We start from the raw sequence: 16497 nt of genomic DNA on the forward strand, positions 1-16497 counted from the left end.
TGCAAAGAAGGGAGACACTTGACAATAGCTTCCTAAAATTAAAATTTTAATAATGTAATAAATTATAATAAACTGATGAGAGTAAAATTTCTTAAGATAGCTCTTCTATCCACGTCTCTGTAACTCCCACCAAATGATTCTGCAGGACTACACAATAGGGCGTTGTAATAAGAGGGGTTGGTCAGTTGTAGCTACCCACTCCCCTTAGCTATACGATGAGCCACCTTTAAAGCAGGAGCAGAGAAATCTGACGTGACAGAAGCCAAAACCAGAGACACCAGAGAATGTGGAACAGAAACTAAGTATGGGACAGAACAAAGAACCCAGGCTAAGACCAGAGGTCACGGCAAAGAAATCACGAGATGGGACAGAGGAACAGCATTGCGATTACAGGACTGTGAAGCAGAATGATGGGAGCTTCCTGGTTCATGGAGGCAAGAGGTGAGGGGACCATGTGGCTGACAAGCTGAGGACTCAAGAGACTTTGGCTGCTGGCTGAGCAGAAATGCTGCTGTGAGGACTGGATAGGGCAGAGGTTGTACACTGGTACATATGAGGGCTGGAGGCACAGGCAATCCAGGGTGGACGATACCTTCAGGACCAGGGGTGTGAGGGGCAAGGCTGGGAGTGGAGGGTGAGTGGGTTGGAAAGGGGGAACTGATTAAAAGGATCCACATGTGACCTCCTCCCTGGGAGACGGACGGCAGAGAAGGGGGGAAGGGAGACTCCGGATAGGGCAAGATATGACAAAATAACAATCTGTGGATTATCAAGGGCTCATGAGGGAGGGGGGAGTGGGGAAGGAGGAGGGAAAAAAAGAGGACCTGATGCAGAGGGCTTAAAAGTGGAGAGCAAATGCTTTGAGAGTGATTAGGGCAAAGAATGTATGGATGTGCTTTATACAATTGATGTATGTATATGTATGGATTGTGATAAGAGTTGTATGAGCCCCTAATAAAAAGTTTTTTAAAAAAAGAAATGCTGCTGTGGAACAATGACTGTATCCTTATTGTTTTCTGGTCCTGACTTATAATAATCTATTAACTTCCTGAATAAACCCCCATAATTGGGAGTGCAGTCATTGTAATGATTTATCGAACATCACACAGAAGTTGAGCGCTATGAGAGGGCTGGTTGGTATCAATATAAGGTAAAGAAGAATGGAGGCATGTATCATCTCTGCCTCAGAGCAATAGGGAAACCAGGCAAGGTCAGATATGGGCACTCCCACACCATTTACAACAACTATATAAAAACTGGAGCACTGGTACTGTAGTGGTTATGTGTCGGGCTGCTATCTTCATAGTCTGAAGTTCAAAACCATCAACAGACCCTCCGGACAAAGACTAGGCTTTCTATACTACCGTAAACAGTCACCACAAAAACCTACAGGGGGTCACTATGCTAGCCTCGACTTGATGGCCGTGAGATATATAAAAACTACAACAAAAGTAACAAAAATCCTTTCAATTATAAATAAATTTACTTTCTAAATATGTTCACAAGCAAAAACATTAAAGCTGTTATCAAAAGTCAACACCTTATACATGGAATCCTTTCTTAAATTGCTCAAATATTATGATTTTTTTTAATGAGCTCAAAGGGACCACAATGATCATCTAAATTGAGCCCATTGTTCTATACAGGCTTCCAGAATCCATGACAATGCATTTTCTCAGTATTCAAATCTGGTCTCATTTTACACAAATACTGGGCTCTATAGCGTGTATATATTCGTGTATAAGCCAAGTTTTTCAGCACATTTTTAATGCAGTTTCTGTGGTAAAATTAGGTGCTTCACAAGACAACCCAGAGACTGGGAGAGGATTTTTAGTAATGACACATCGGACAAAGGGCTCATTACTAAAATCTACAACACCGGCATGACCTGCAAAAAGAAGAAAACAGTTAACCCCCTAAGGAAGTGGGCAAAAGAACTGAAAAGAACTTTCACTAGTGAGGAGACCCATATGGACAATAAGTACATGAGAAAGTGTTCGAAGTCCCTAGCCATAAGAGAAATGCAAATCAAAACAACCATGAGATACCACCTAACCCCCCTGAGGCTAGCCCAGATCAGCAAATCAGAGAGCAACAAGTGTTGGAGGGGCTGTGGTGAACTAGGAACCCTCCTCCACTGCTGGTGGTCGTGTAGATTTGTACTGTGGAAAGCAATCTGGCGATACTTAAAGAAAATGGTAACTGATATATCTTATGACCCAGCCATCCCTCTACTGGGCATATACCCGGTGGAAGCAGCAAATAAAACACGACCAGTCATATGCGCTCCAATGTTTATTGCGGCACAATTCACAATTGCAAAGACCTGGAAACAACCTAAGTTTCCATCGATAAACGAGTGGATTAGCAAGCTTTGGCACATACGCACAATGGAGTACTATGCAGCACTAAAAAGCACGGACGAGCACATGAAACACGTTATTTCGTGGGAAGAGCTGGAAGGAATTATGCTAAGTGAGGTAAGTCAGACTCAAAAGGACAGGTATCACATGGCAGGAATAGAAGAATAAACATCTATCTCACAATAAACGGGTGGAAGCATAGATGGTTGGAGGGAGGGCAGGCCACACCTAGGAAGGTACATGAGAGCCCAGCATAAAGAAGGGGAAGTGGGGTAGGGGGAGGGAGCAGCGGGGTGGGGAGAAACCGAGTGGATTGTATGGGGGGAACAGGGCACTAACCAACCTGGGGGAGAATATTGGTTGTGTCCCCACAGAACTGGAACATGCATATGGACCCCACCATGACACACCAAACCAGGAGGGCAACATAAACTGCGGAGGAATACACAAAGAGACTGGACCATACGTCAGCCCCAACCAGAATTAGCCTAACCCCCACAATCGAAGGGAGTCCCACAGAAAATGAAACTAGATCGTCTGGTGTGGGAAAGGAACTGACCTAGCAGACCACACCCAGAAGAAAGCCGAAACAAAGGAAGGAGGAAGAACAGAGCGGAGCACACCTGGGCCCACCAATCTCAGAAGACGATAGCCCGGCTCAAAGGGCCCATTGTACAGAGAGGACCATACAGACAGCCCCATGGCGAGATGCAATATCCTGCATCGACCCATGGCCCTACACGGGACAGCACCTGAGACACAGTGGGGGATGTACGACTGAGCTGATCCCACCACACTGAGGCAAACACTGGGGGCGTGCAATGGAGTAGCAGGGGAAACAGCAAGGAGATCCCGAGGGAGTATAAAGGTTGAACTTTGGGGCCAGGATGTGACACCCCACCAGACTCATCCGGAAAACACTCCTAAAGGCCAACAAACAGACCTCAAATTACAAACAGAATTTTTTTTTGGCTGTCTTTTTGTTTTGTTTTTTCTTTTTTTTTCTCTTTTAAATTTTGTATGTCAGTGGCTTGTTTGCCAGCATGTCGGTGTTGCTGCTGTCGATGCCATGTTCATATGTACTACTTGGGTGCTGTCAAAGCAATCTGCATTTGTGTGCACATATTACTATATCTGCAGGTCCACCTAGATAAGATAGGCTGGACAAACAAAGTGAGAAGAAAATAACAGGACCAACGGTCCTGGAGGGACATGAGCATGGGAGGTAGGGGAAGGGAGGAGGTGCTGGCCAACACAGGGACAAGGGAAAAGCGAGTGGTTCAAAACCAGTGCCAGGGAGGGGATGGGAGGACTGGTAAGGAGAGACCAAGGGCAAGATAACAGAGGAATTACTGAAACCAGAATGAAGGCTGAACATGGTAGTGGGATAGGAGGAAAGCGTAAGGAAATAAGAGGAAAGGAGTAAGAAGCAAAGGGCAGACAGAGAAGCCTAAATACAAACATGTACATATGTAAACATATTTATGATTATGGGGGAAATAGACCTATGTGAATATATTTATAGGTTCAGTAGAAGGGTATCAGGTGGACACTGGGCCTCCTGGCGCACACTCCCTCAATACAATAGCACCTTGCTCAGCTAAATGGTCATTCCATGATACCCACCTTCCCGACATGATCACTGAAGACAGACGTGTGCATAAGCAAATGTGGTGAAGAAAGCTGATGGTGCCCGGCTATCAAAAAGATATAGCATCTGGGGTCTTAAAGGCTTGAAGGCAAACAAGCAGCCATCTAGCTCGGAAGCAACAAAGCCCACAGGGAAGAAGCACACAGCCTAAGCGAATACAAGGTGTTGAAGGGACCAGGTAGCAGACACCAAAGAACAAAAACCATCATTATGTGATCACCTTCCCCACATAAACGCTGAAGACGAATGTGTGCATAAGTAAGTGTGGTGAAGAAGGATGATGGTGCCCAGCTATTGAGAGATATAGCATCTGGGGACTTAAAGGCTTGAAAGTAAATAAGCGGCCATCTAGCCCAGAAGCAACAATGCCCACATGGAAGCAGCACACCAGCATGTGTGATCACGAAGGGCGGAGGGGACCAGGTTTCAAAGAACAAAGGCGGAGGGGGAGGGGGAACATATCACCATGAATGAGGGAAGTGAGTGATAGGGACCCAATGCCCATCTGTAGACAGCTGGACATCCCTTGCAGAGGGGTAGTGGGGAGGAGATGAGTCACTCAGGGTGCAGTGTAGCAACAATGAAACTCAAAACCTTCCTCTAGTTCTTGAACGCTTCCCCCCCACCCCCAATTATCATGATCCCAATTCTACCTTGCAGACCTGGTTAGACCAGAGGATGCACAGCAGTGCAGTAGGGACCTGGAAACAGGTAACCTAGGACAGATGAACCCCACAGGACCAGCGGTGAGAGTGGTGACACCGGGAGGGAAGGGGGTGTAGAAAGGGGGAACCGATCTCAGGGATCTACATGTAACCTCCTCTCTGGGAGCTGGGCAACAGTTAAGTGAGTGAGGGGAGACGCCGGGCAGTGTAAGATAGGACAGAGTAATAATTTATAAACTATTAAGGGTTCTTGAGGAAGGGGGAAGCAGGGAGGGAGGGTGAGGGGAAAATGGAAAATGAGCTGATTCCAGGAACCCAAGTGGAAGGCAAATTTTGAGAATGACGAGGGCAACAAATGTATAAGGGTGCTTTACTCAATTGATGTATGTATGGATTGTGATAAGAGTTGTATGAGCCCCTAATAAAATGTAAAAAAAAAAAATAAAAGAGCATTTACTCAAAAAAAGGAGTTGTATGAGCTCCAATAAAATGATTTATTTTTTTAAAAATTAGGTGCTTCAGCTGATATCCGGGTCGGCTTATACTTGGATATAACGTCATCCAACACGCTTCAATATTGCCTATCTCTCGATTTCTTGGTTTTATTTATAAGGACACTTTTTCTTCCTGTATTTATTATTATTAGTCACAAGTATTCTAATACATATATAACTTTCTCCTCTTGGAAATATTGCAGTATTTTTATAAGACTGGTATCATATATGTCCTGCTATATTTTTAAGACTAAAGAAGGACATGTCTGCAAGCTTTTGATTCTCAGATTATTTGTGTCAGAATTTACTTGATTGTGAGTTTGGTTTGGTTTTTTTATCCAGTAAAATCTCAATTCACTGTACTAGCAGAGGTCCAAGAGGCAGAACTCTTTATCTAGTACATGTCTACAGACCACTTAGCTGAAACACTCAGAAACAAGTAACATTTTATAAAATAGAACGTTACATATTCTAATATTTTAGTGAGGTAGTACAATGTATATTACAGAACACCCCCAACAGACCACCACCCTGTATCGAACAGTAACACTGACAATGACACACATGAATATCCGAGTAGAACAGGCTTACTGATGTGATCAGACAGAGGCTGGTGGAATCCGAGACCATGGTCCTTAGTTGCCCTCTTCCAATATGGAACATAACTGAGCCTCTGCCCCACAATGGCTCGATTTTCAGCCAAATACACAGGTCCATAAGAACAATAACACTAGGGAGGTAGGCACACCACAGATAATTCAAAAGGGTTACAGAAAGGGGGTGGAACGGGGACAGGAGTTCCTGGGGAAAAGTACAATAAGTGATGGCACCGTGGTGAGATTGTAATCAATGACATGAAACACAAGGTGTAGGAATTGTTGAGTAGAAAATTGATATGCTCTGTAAACCTTCACCTAACTCACAGTAAGTGATTTTCCCCCATTTTTTTTAAACCAAGGGGACTCCCACCTTGTATAAACCAAGGGTTAAAAATAAGTGAGCAGGCCGATGCCTCACTCACATCAGTTCGAGTCCGTTTTGACAGCAAATGAACATGCCACAAACTTCAAATTTAGTTTGCAGAATTTCATAGACTTCTGAAGTACAGGTAAAGAATTACCTGTATTTCTCAATTTGCGATACTCATTGCAATTAGCAAACCCACTGTTTTACTAGAAAAAGTAATCATTTCCCCTCCACTGCCATACTTTCCCCTAGAAACCCTGCCTTCCCCATCCCAATGAGGAGAGGATCCATTTCCCCATCCGTAGGCACCAACAAGAAAAGAAATCCTCGCTGCCATTGACTCGATGCCAAATCACAGCAACCCTGGAGGACAGGGTAGAACTGCCCTTATGACAGCTTCTCTTTGCAGGAATAGAAAGCCTCATCTTCTCCCTGGGAAGGGCTGGAGTTTTCAAACTGCTATCTCAGTTAGTAGCCCAACAGTCCACCAAATTTACTCTGGACACAGTGAAGTTGAAGTGACTGTAGATTCTAGACTTGAAAGGAAGACGCCCAATAGGATTTGCACATGCTAACAAAGCAGCTCAAGCAGTTAGTCTATGTAGTGAGGCTACCAATATAAATGTATATGAAAAGAAAAAAGATACAAACAATCAAACTAACAAAAAATCCTGTCTTGGAGTTTCCTGATTATTTATAGAACATTCTTTAAGAGTTTTCTTTCAAGAGTCAGAAAGCTTGAGAATAATAAACTTGTCACAAAAATTAAGATGATTCATGTTTGGGACCGTCTCAAAAGAAACAATATACTTACTCTCCACCCATCAACTACCTCGTTCTCCAATAGTCCACATTTACAACAGAAATAAAAAATCTACTATCTGGGGATTGTATCTGAAGAACATTTTCAAGCTTAAAAATTCTACTTCCCCTATACAATTATTTTACACATAATAACAAATTCCAAATTGCAAGAGGAGAGTAAACACCAACTGTGAAAGTCATGGTTGTGTCAATTTGGCTGGGCCATGATCAGTGTTAGCAATCATGTAATAATATAATTTGGCACTTTTATGTGATAATGTGGTCTGGTATTTATGGAATGATATGCTGCAGTTGTTGTCTGGTTGTGGTGGTTGTTGTGTGCCATCAAGTCAGTTCTGCTCATCACAACCCTATGTACAACAGTGCATAGGGTCACAACTGTTTGTGTTTGAGCCTACCCACATACTCGATCTTGCTGAAGGTCTTCCTCTTTTTCATTGCCCACTACTTTACCAAGCATGACGTGCTTGTTCAAGACTGGTCTTCTCCAGACAACATGTCCTAAGTACATGAGAGGATGACTCATCATTCTCGCCGCTCGCTAAGGAGCATTGTGGCTGTACATCTTCCAAGATCTGCTGGTTATTTTGGCAGCCCATGGTTCTTCAAATATTCTTTGCCAGCACCATAATTCAAATGCATTGCTTCCTCTTTGGTCTTCCTTAGTCAATGTCCAACTTTCACAGGCATATAAGGTGAATGAAAATACCATGGCTTGTGTCAGACATACAATAGTCCTCTAAGTAACATCCTTGCACTTCAACACATTTTGATCTCTTTCTTGACTGCTGCGTCCATGAGCATTGACTGTGGATCCAAGGAAGACAAAATACTTGACAATTTCAATATTTTCTCCATTTACCGTGATGTTAGCTACTGGTCCAGTTGTGAGGATTTGGGGGTTTTGTACATTAGGTTGTAACTTATACTGAAGGCTGTAATTCTTGATTTCACTAGCTAGTGCTTCAAGTTCTCCTCACTTTAAGCAAACAAGGTTGTCATCTGCCTATCACAGGTTGTTAATAAGTCTTCCTCCAATCTTTATGCTGCTTTCTTCTTCATATAATGTAGCTTCTTTGTTTCCTCAGCATACAGATTATGTAAGTATGGTGAAGGGATACAATATCTCAATGCATATGTTTCTTGATATAGTCATCCTCTATTTGATCCAATGTGGTCATCCTCCATTTCTGCATTAACATCAATATGCCCACAAAGACATGCTCTTTGGAACCTCACTATATCAATAAAGGAGGAATGTATAGAGTAAGCATAAAAATTAAGGCAAAAATTGAATTATTAGTAAAAAATAAAGTCAAATTAACCAATCTTTGAGATACAGTAAGAGTAAACTTTTTTTAATTTTAGAGAAAAACTACATACAGGGAGACTATAGCAAAATCAATACAAAATCAAACAAGTGGCTGCAAAGTTTTCAAATTCTGTTCACATTCTACCTCGGAGTTTGGTAGAAAGCTTGTGACAAATCAGTAATTCCTCCAAGAACTAAAACCATCTGATTAAATATACAAATCATCTTTTTTAAAGGCATCTGAAAATTCCCAAGGTAATAAGGACAGGACGGACAAGATTCAAAGAAGAGAACACTGTGGGGAAGGGAGAGGATGTTCTGGAGCTGCTTTTTCGAGGGAGCAGTTGGCAATTCTGGGCACAGGCAGAAAGCTGAAAATTAAGGTTGGCCCTGAACAGAGAAGCCATGGCTAGGAGACAGAAACAAGGGAAACCTTGGGCAGTCTGACAACGCTGTAGTGACAAATCAGACATGAGAAATCTTAAACATATGGCTGTCTTTCCCTTCATGACATTTGTCAACTTCTGAATCTGTGTATGATGGAAGGCCAAAAAGCCAGTGAGAAACTTCTGAAAAGTAGAGCAGAACTATTCCACACTTTCAGGGTACTGATTAAAGAAAATGTAGAGTTTAGAAGCCTCAAGGGAAAGAAAGCCTGGTGAACAAAGTAGGCTCTGAGATGTAAAATCCGGAAGGAATCACAAGTAGAGGAGGAGGTACTCAGCCTGGACTTCTGTCAGGTCATGGTCAGATCAAAGCAAACCATTCTCATGCTATGTACCTAGCAGAAGAAAGGATGGGCCTTTTCCAGAGGAAGGGATCATCTTGTGGAACATCCACAATTTTTTAATACACAATTTCAGTATTCAGTCAACAATTTCTAGGCTACCTAGGAACAGGGATCAAAAACAATGAAGGAAACAAAACAAACAAATAACACAGCATTGAACCCACAGGCTATGGCGAGAGGCAGACACTGGCATGCATACACTAGAAGAAAAAGGAAGGAGAAGGTAAAAAACCTCTTAAAAGAGCTTTAACAAGTGTCAGTGTCAAAGGCTGTGATACTGAAGACAGCAAGAAGCCCGGAAGGGACCCTGCGGCAGAGCCAGTAGCAAATGGCCCAGAAGAGGCCTGAGGCAGAGCCGGCAACAACAAGCGTGGAAGGGGCCCTGTAGCAGAGTCGGAGGTGCCAACCAAAACCTGCTACTAGGAATGCAGCTGGGTCAGACTACACAGATACGCTACATATGAGCTGGACCAGTCAGGGAGGCTGACAGGAGGGAGGTCCAACACAGAGAGGGCAGTCTTGAGGGGCCTGAATAGAAGAAGCTACTTGCTTGCACAGCCAAGAGGGAATGAGACTACTGTCCATTACTTAAGAAAGAAGGGATGTGGCTCACTCCCCTTTCAGTAGAAACTTCCACACTCTGGCTACATGTTTTCTGATCCTGATCCTGATCCAAGTTGTACCCTATTATTTCTTGAGTAAACCACTTAGGTAAATCTACTGGACAAGGATCTTTAAGGTGTTGAAAAGGATTAAGATGCGCCTGACCCAAACCAGGTTATTCTCAATTGCCTCCTATACATGTGAAAGGTGGACACAGACTAAGGAAGACCACAGAAGAATCAGTGCATTTGAATTAAAGGGTCAGCAAGCACTATTGAAAGTACTATGGACAACCAAACAACCATAAGATCTGTCTTGGAAGAAGTACAGGCAGAATGTTCTTTAAAAGCAAGGAAGGTGTGGCCTCATCTCACTTACTTTGACATGTTATTAGAAGAGACCAGTCCCTGAAGGAGAAACAAAGGGAGCAAGAGAAGACACAGACTTGCAGGGAAACCAAAAGAATCTGAGAGCACTGGGAAACCCATATGGGCGCTCCCAAAATGAAGGTCAAAGGAGGGAGTTGAGGGCCAAGGCCCCAACCCCGTATCAGCCCCTCCCGTCCTCCCCACCTAGGTCATGGAGGATGGAAGTACCTACTTTGAGGAAAAGGTGGGACTTCCTCTATAGAGCAGCCTCTTCCTGCAGAGTCCAGAAGACTGAGGGCAAAAGGCGGGGCCAAAGCTGCTCAGCCAATTTGGGCGATGCTTAGGTCTGGCAGAGGGGACTCATGGAGTAACTCAGTCTTAGGAATTAGCACCGTGGCATCTGGATATAAGATTGGCCCCTCCATCCTCAACAGCGACCTGGCCAATTTAGGGGGAGACTGCCTCCAGATGCTGGACTGTGGGGCTGATTATCTACACCTGGATGTAATGGACGGGCATGTTGTTCCCAACATCACCTTTGGTTACCCCATAGTAGAAAGCCTTTGAAAGCGGCTAGGCCAGGACCCCTTCTTTGACATGCATATGATGTTGTCCAGGCCAGAGCAGTGAGTAAAGCCAATGGCTGTCGCAGGGTCCAATCAATATACTTTTCATCTGAAGGCTACTGAGAAGCCACAGGCTATGATCAAAGACATCACGGTCACTACACCAAGAACTACAGTCGAGTATTTGGCACCATGGGCTAATCAGATCTATATGGCCTTGGTTATGACCATGGAACCTGGATTTGGAGGGCAGAAATTCATGGGTGACATGATGCCAAAAGTCCCCTGGTTGTGGATCTACTTTCCGTCTTTGGACAGAGGTTGATGGTAGGGTAGGCTCTAACACTATTCCCTAAGTGTAGAGGCAGGAGCTAACATGATTGTGTCTGGCAGTGCCGTTATGAGGAGCAAAGACCCAGATCTGTGATCAGCTTGGTAAGAAATGTTTGCTCAGAAGCTGGCCAGACACTTTCTCTTGACCAATGAGACCTCAAACAGCATAATATTTCTGCTCATGCAATCTCCTTTTTACTGGAAAACAAGGATGTTGACTACCAAATCATGTCACAGCTTAGGCACTACTTTTCTCAGCAATTATTTATACCAGTAACTCAAATTTCAAGGGAAGAATGTTCTAAAAGGGTGGAAATTGGAGTGCATATTCTAATCTACATTTTTAGTTGTGGAATTTAAAGATTGGTATGAATACCCTGTTTTTACTGGGAGACTTGGTTTTTTTAAATAAGGAAAACTACAGCTCCATTAAGTTTGCAAAATAGAAATGTCTTAATGCCAAAGAAGGCATATTAGCTACTATGAAATCGGGTTTTTACTTCTAGCAAGGATTTTTGTTTTTCACTTATTTGCAAAAGCAAAGGTAGTCATTAGACTTTTTCTGTTTCACATATTTGTGATTTGTGTAGATACTCTTGATAATATGGCCAGAATACTAGCACTTAAGAAAATTCTAAGATTAATTCAACTGGGATGAGATCCAGTATAATTCTTGCCTCTAAACCTATTTTTCACTTTTCACTGTATATTTATGCATTAAAAATCTTACCGAATCTCTGAAGTTCAGGGAGTGTCAGTGCTCTGTGGCCTGTGCTGCACTGTCAGCACCAGGGCTGTTGGGTGTTCTCTGTCTGTTTGCTAGAGAAGCCGCTTAGGTAGTGATGACATTCCTTCTTAACCCCATCTGCCTGTTTTCCTAAGGACATGAAATAATGCTGTTGTCTTTCTTATTACAAAGGAAAGTAAAGCCTATTCAAATTACAAAAAAAAAAAACAACAACAACAAAAAAGACATCAGTTCCTGGTAGGGTATCATGCTTGGTAATGAAGAGCAAGATGAAAAGTAAAGCAGGAAGTTGTCAAAGAGATCCACCTAACACAGTGGCTACAACCATGGGCTCAAACATAACAATTAAGAAGATGGCGCAGGACCAAGGGGTATTTTTCGGTTGTACTAGAGTCACTATGAGTGGGGACTAATTCAACAGCACCTAAAAATAGTAACTACGTTTGTATGGCCTGTGAGTTTCTATATGGCCACTGCAATACATTATTAGATGCAGCAGAGAAGTAGAGTGCTAAGGGGAAGACAGCTGGTGTGAGAATGGGTAAAAAAGTTAAAGAGAATGAGGTTCATCTTTTCTCAGCCTCCATGGAACTCAACCTTAATGTAACTTCCATCATTTTATGACTGTAATCAGGAAAGAAGGCAAATAACCTCCAGAATAATCACAAAAAAAAGAAAACTAGTAACTACAGAACTAATAGATGAGTTTAAACTAGAAAATATTTTTAATTAATAAATATTTTTATTGGGGCTCATACAACTCTTATCATAATCCATACATACATTAATTGAGCAAAGCACCCTTATACATTTGTTGACCTCGTCATTCTTTTATTTTTCGTTTTTTACATTTTATTAGGGACTCACATAACTCTTATCACAATCCATACATATACATACATCAATTGTATAAAGCACATCCATACATTCCCTGCCCCAATCATTCTCAAAGCATTCGCTCTCCACTTAAGCCCTTTTCATAAGGTCCTCTTTTTTCCCCTCCCTCCCGAAAATATTTTATTAATATAAAAAAAGAATAAACAAATGAAATACATTCAGGTGGTAAACTTTTTTTTTTTTATAGGATGCCTGATTCCGAAACCGCTCCCTTCAGGTGGTAAACTTAAACCACAATTAAATAGTGAGAAATTTTAAGAACTTAAACAAATGAAGAGATATAATATGATCACAGATTACAAAGATGTCAATTCTCTCCAACTTTGATCTAGAAATTCAATTCCAATCAAATATCCAGCATTCTTTCTTTAAAAATTAATAAGCTAATTATTAAGATTTATGTAGAAATTTATGATAAAGCACCATTCAATATAGTGGAAGAAAAACAGATATGTGTGTGTCGGTTTTGGTGTTTTTCCCCAATAAATAATGCTGAATTAACTAGAATATATGAATGGGGAAATAAGCTTTAATTCCTCTGTTACTATACACATGTCCATTTTAAAGAAAGGTAATTCAAAAGAATACAGAAATCATCTAACAAGATCATTACTATCACACAAGTAAAATTTTATTGAAGATAATTCAAGATGGTTGCAACACACAGGCAGGGCACTGGCAGAAATTTTAGACAGATGAAGAAGATGTGGGACCAGGGATATCACCGCTGACACTGGATGAAAGCAGATAATAGCAGGAAAATATCTACTTGTATTTCATTGACTATACAAAGACATTCAACTGTGTGGATCACAACAAATTATACACAGCCTTGTGAGGAAAGGGAACCTGAGTACAAACCAAGAGGATGGTTTCTAACATAACAAGAGGGTGTTATGTGTTTTAAAATCAAGAATGGTGTGTAACAGGGTTGTATTCTTTCACCATACTAATTCAATTTATATGCTGAGCAAAAAATCCTAGAAACTAGACTATATGAAGAATAAGACATTGAGATTGAAGGAAGGCTCATGAACAACCAACTGGTGAGTGGCAGATCACACAGCCTTGATTATGGAAGTGTTTGTTCCTTATAAACAAGTCTGGTGACGAGACTCTATCACACATACTCTGCGCATGTCATCAGGAAGGACTAGTCTCTGGAGCAGGACCTCATATCATGCTCAGCAAAGTACTTGTAGAGGGTCAGAAGAAGAAGAAGAAAAAAAGAGGAAGACTACCACAAGATGAAATGACACAGTGGTTGCAACAATGGGTTTGAAACATAGGAACAAATGTGAACATGGTCCAGGGTTGGGCAGTGTTTCATCCTGTTGAGCATAGGGTCCCGATGAGTGGAAGCAGACTCAGCAACAATCTATTTCATGCTACAAACAAAAACTAATGAAAAATGAACTACAGAACTAAAATCAAGGTTCTAAATGAAAACAAGAACATCTCTTCATGACTTTGAGATATGCAAAGATTTTCTGAAACGACATGAAAATCACGAACTACAAAAGAAAAAGACTGGTTAGACTTCTTACAGCTAAGATTACTTGTTCATCAAAATACATCTCCAGATGGTGCAATTTACTCGCCTGCTAACCTAAGGGGCAGCAGTTTAAACCCACCAGCGACACCAGGGAAGAAAAGCCTAGTGATCCACTTTTGTGAAGATTACAGGCAAGGAAACCCTATGAAGCACGTCTACTTTTTAACACAGGGGTCACTCATGTTATAAATAGCCTAAATTTAGATAGTGGTCCTTTTCTGTCCAAAGGAAAGAAGAGTGGTGAAAACAGAAGATACATGAAAACAAATGGTCCAATGGACTACTAGACCACCAAAACATCAGTCTCCACAATCCTCAGACCAGATACCACTACCACATGCTCTTAAAAGAATCACCTTAAAAGGTCCTAGATAGAGTGGGAGGAAAATAGAGAGCAATATAGGTGGAGACTGGTACAATACCCCCTTCTCCTCCATCTATGACACTTAATCACTCTTCAGGACAGGAAATGAACTCTCTTCCATGGCTCAATTTTCAGCCTAATAATAGACAGGTCTACAAGAGTAACAGTTAACACTAGTGAAGTATGCACACCTGAAAATAATCAAACATTTGAGATCAAAAAGACAGCATTTAGCCAAAGGCTAAATTCCGAAGTCTTAGGAAAAATGGAGGAACGGAAACAAAAAACACAGGGAGAAAGTAGGATGTGTGTCACATTGCAGAGATAGCACTGAATGAAATGAAACAAAATGTAATGAATTATTGAATGGAAAATTGATGACCTACTCTGTAAACCTTCAACCAATTCACAATGAAAAATTAAAAACAAAAATGAAAGCCAGTAGTCCCTAAGATAGTGTCAAGGTCTCATAACCAGAATTGACAAAATTTAAGCAAATTACACTGTGTGGTATATAGAGTACAGACCAGGATAGACTAACAAGATTCTGACAAAGGTGTTGCCATGGTTATCAGGAGAATGTACACTATATAGATTAGGGACAATGACATAAATTCAATTTCAATAAATGAAACTGAGCTGTGTGAAGGTATATATGAGCATATCAAAAAGGATGGGCACAGTGCTAAGAGATGATGTCCAAAAATGCAGTTTTTTTAAGGATCAGATGACCAAAGTAGAGACTATGTGGGCAATGGGAATGAGGGATGAAAACCGCAAAAGAAATCATGTGATACATTTAGGGAACCAGAGTTTTAAGAGCTGATGAATTGATGTTTTGATTGAAGCATGGAGGCCAAATAAGGCCAAAACAGTGTGTACCATATTTTGCCAGCTACAATAAAAAAGTGAGCTGGAGTAACTTCAATGAATATATAGAGCAGAAACTAGCTTGCTGTAGGCTAAGACGCTAATAAAAAACGAAGATTTCAAAAGAACAATTATGTTGCATTACGTTTTCTGCTTCCACATTTCCTCACTAACCTATAAGCTCCATGAGAACAGAAATTATACCTTTTGTTCACTATGCATTTGTAATGGCTAGAGCAGTGTCTGGCACTGAAGAAATTGGACATCAACTTTGTCGCTTTTCCCTTAGAAAAAAAGCAGCCAGTCACTTGTGGTTAGCAAACTAATGTATAACCCACTATACCACCAGGACTCCCTATTCTAACTCATCGGGATCCTAAATAGAGTTTTCAAGACTATAAATCTTTACAGACTCACTGCCAAACTCACTGCTATCAAGTCAACTCTGACTCCCCTACAGGGCAGATGAGAACTGCCCCTGTGGGGTTCCAAGACTATAAATCTTGATGGGAGTAGGAAGTCTCATCTTTCTCCCATGGAGTGGTTGATGGATTCAACGTGCTGTAGCCAGCCTCATCTTTTTCACATGGAACTGCTATTGGGTCTGAACTGCCAATCCTGAGATTAGTAGCCCAATGCTTATCCTTCAACACCAACACTCCTTACTAACTGAAGGGTAGCAATATACAATAAGGAGACCAGCCAAAATTATGGGAGGAGTGCTCGTCAGAAGCAACACAATCTTCTCATATTCACAATCCTGCAATAACACTGATCTACAAGTACATCATGGGTACATCTGCAGGCTGAACAGGTATAGGAGAATGGGATTAGAGCCACAAATATATATAGGTTTGACAGAGGATTCTTATCTATGGATTTGCTGTAAACATATCCATGGATACGGGCAAATTTATGAAAGCTTCTTAGACATAATCAAACATCTTGAAGGAGTCACTAAAGCTAAGAGCACAAATGAACATCAAGGTAAACATAGTCCACAAAGACAATGCTCTACAGTCTAACTTGATGAACATCAGAGTCTTAAAGCTTATGAGCTTTTAGTACAACCACTAGTTTCTCCTAGGAGGAATGAAGAATGACCAAGCTGCTGTGGCACTTGAAGC

At 41.5% G+C, this 16497-nt stretch overlaps 1 protein-coding gene and 1 pseudogene across 2 annotated transcripts in view; one reads left to right on the plus strand and one right to left on the minus strand.

Annotated features, from left to right (window-relative positions):
- URI1 (URI1 prefoldin like chaperone) overlaps window positions 1-16497 on the minus strand; it is an 89943-nt gene that overhangs the window by 65910 nt on the left and 7536 nt on the right. The window lies entirely within an intron of this gene.
- Window positions 10635-11089, plus strand: LOC142432223 (ribulose-phosphate 3-epimerase pseudogene; annotated as a pseudogene).

Source organism: Tenrec ecaudatus, chromosome 18 (genome assembly GCF_050624435.1).
Source record: "Tenrec ecaudatus isolate mTenEca1 chromosome 18, mTenEca1.hap1, whole genome shotgun sequence".
Taxonomy (NCBI): Eukaryota; Metazoa; Chordata; class Mammalia; order Afrosoricida; family Tenrecidae; genus Tenrec; species Tenrec ecaudatus.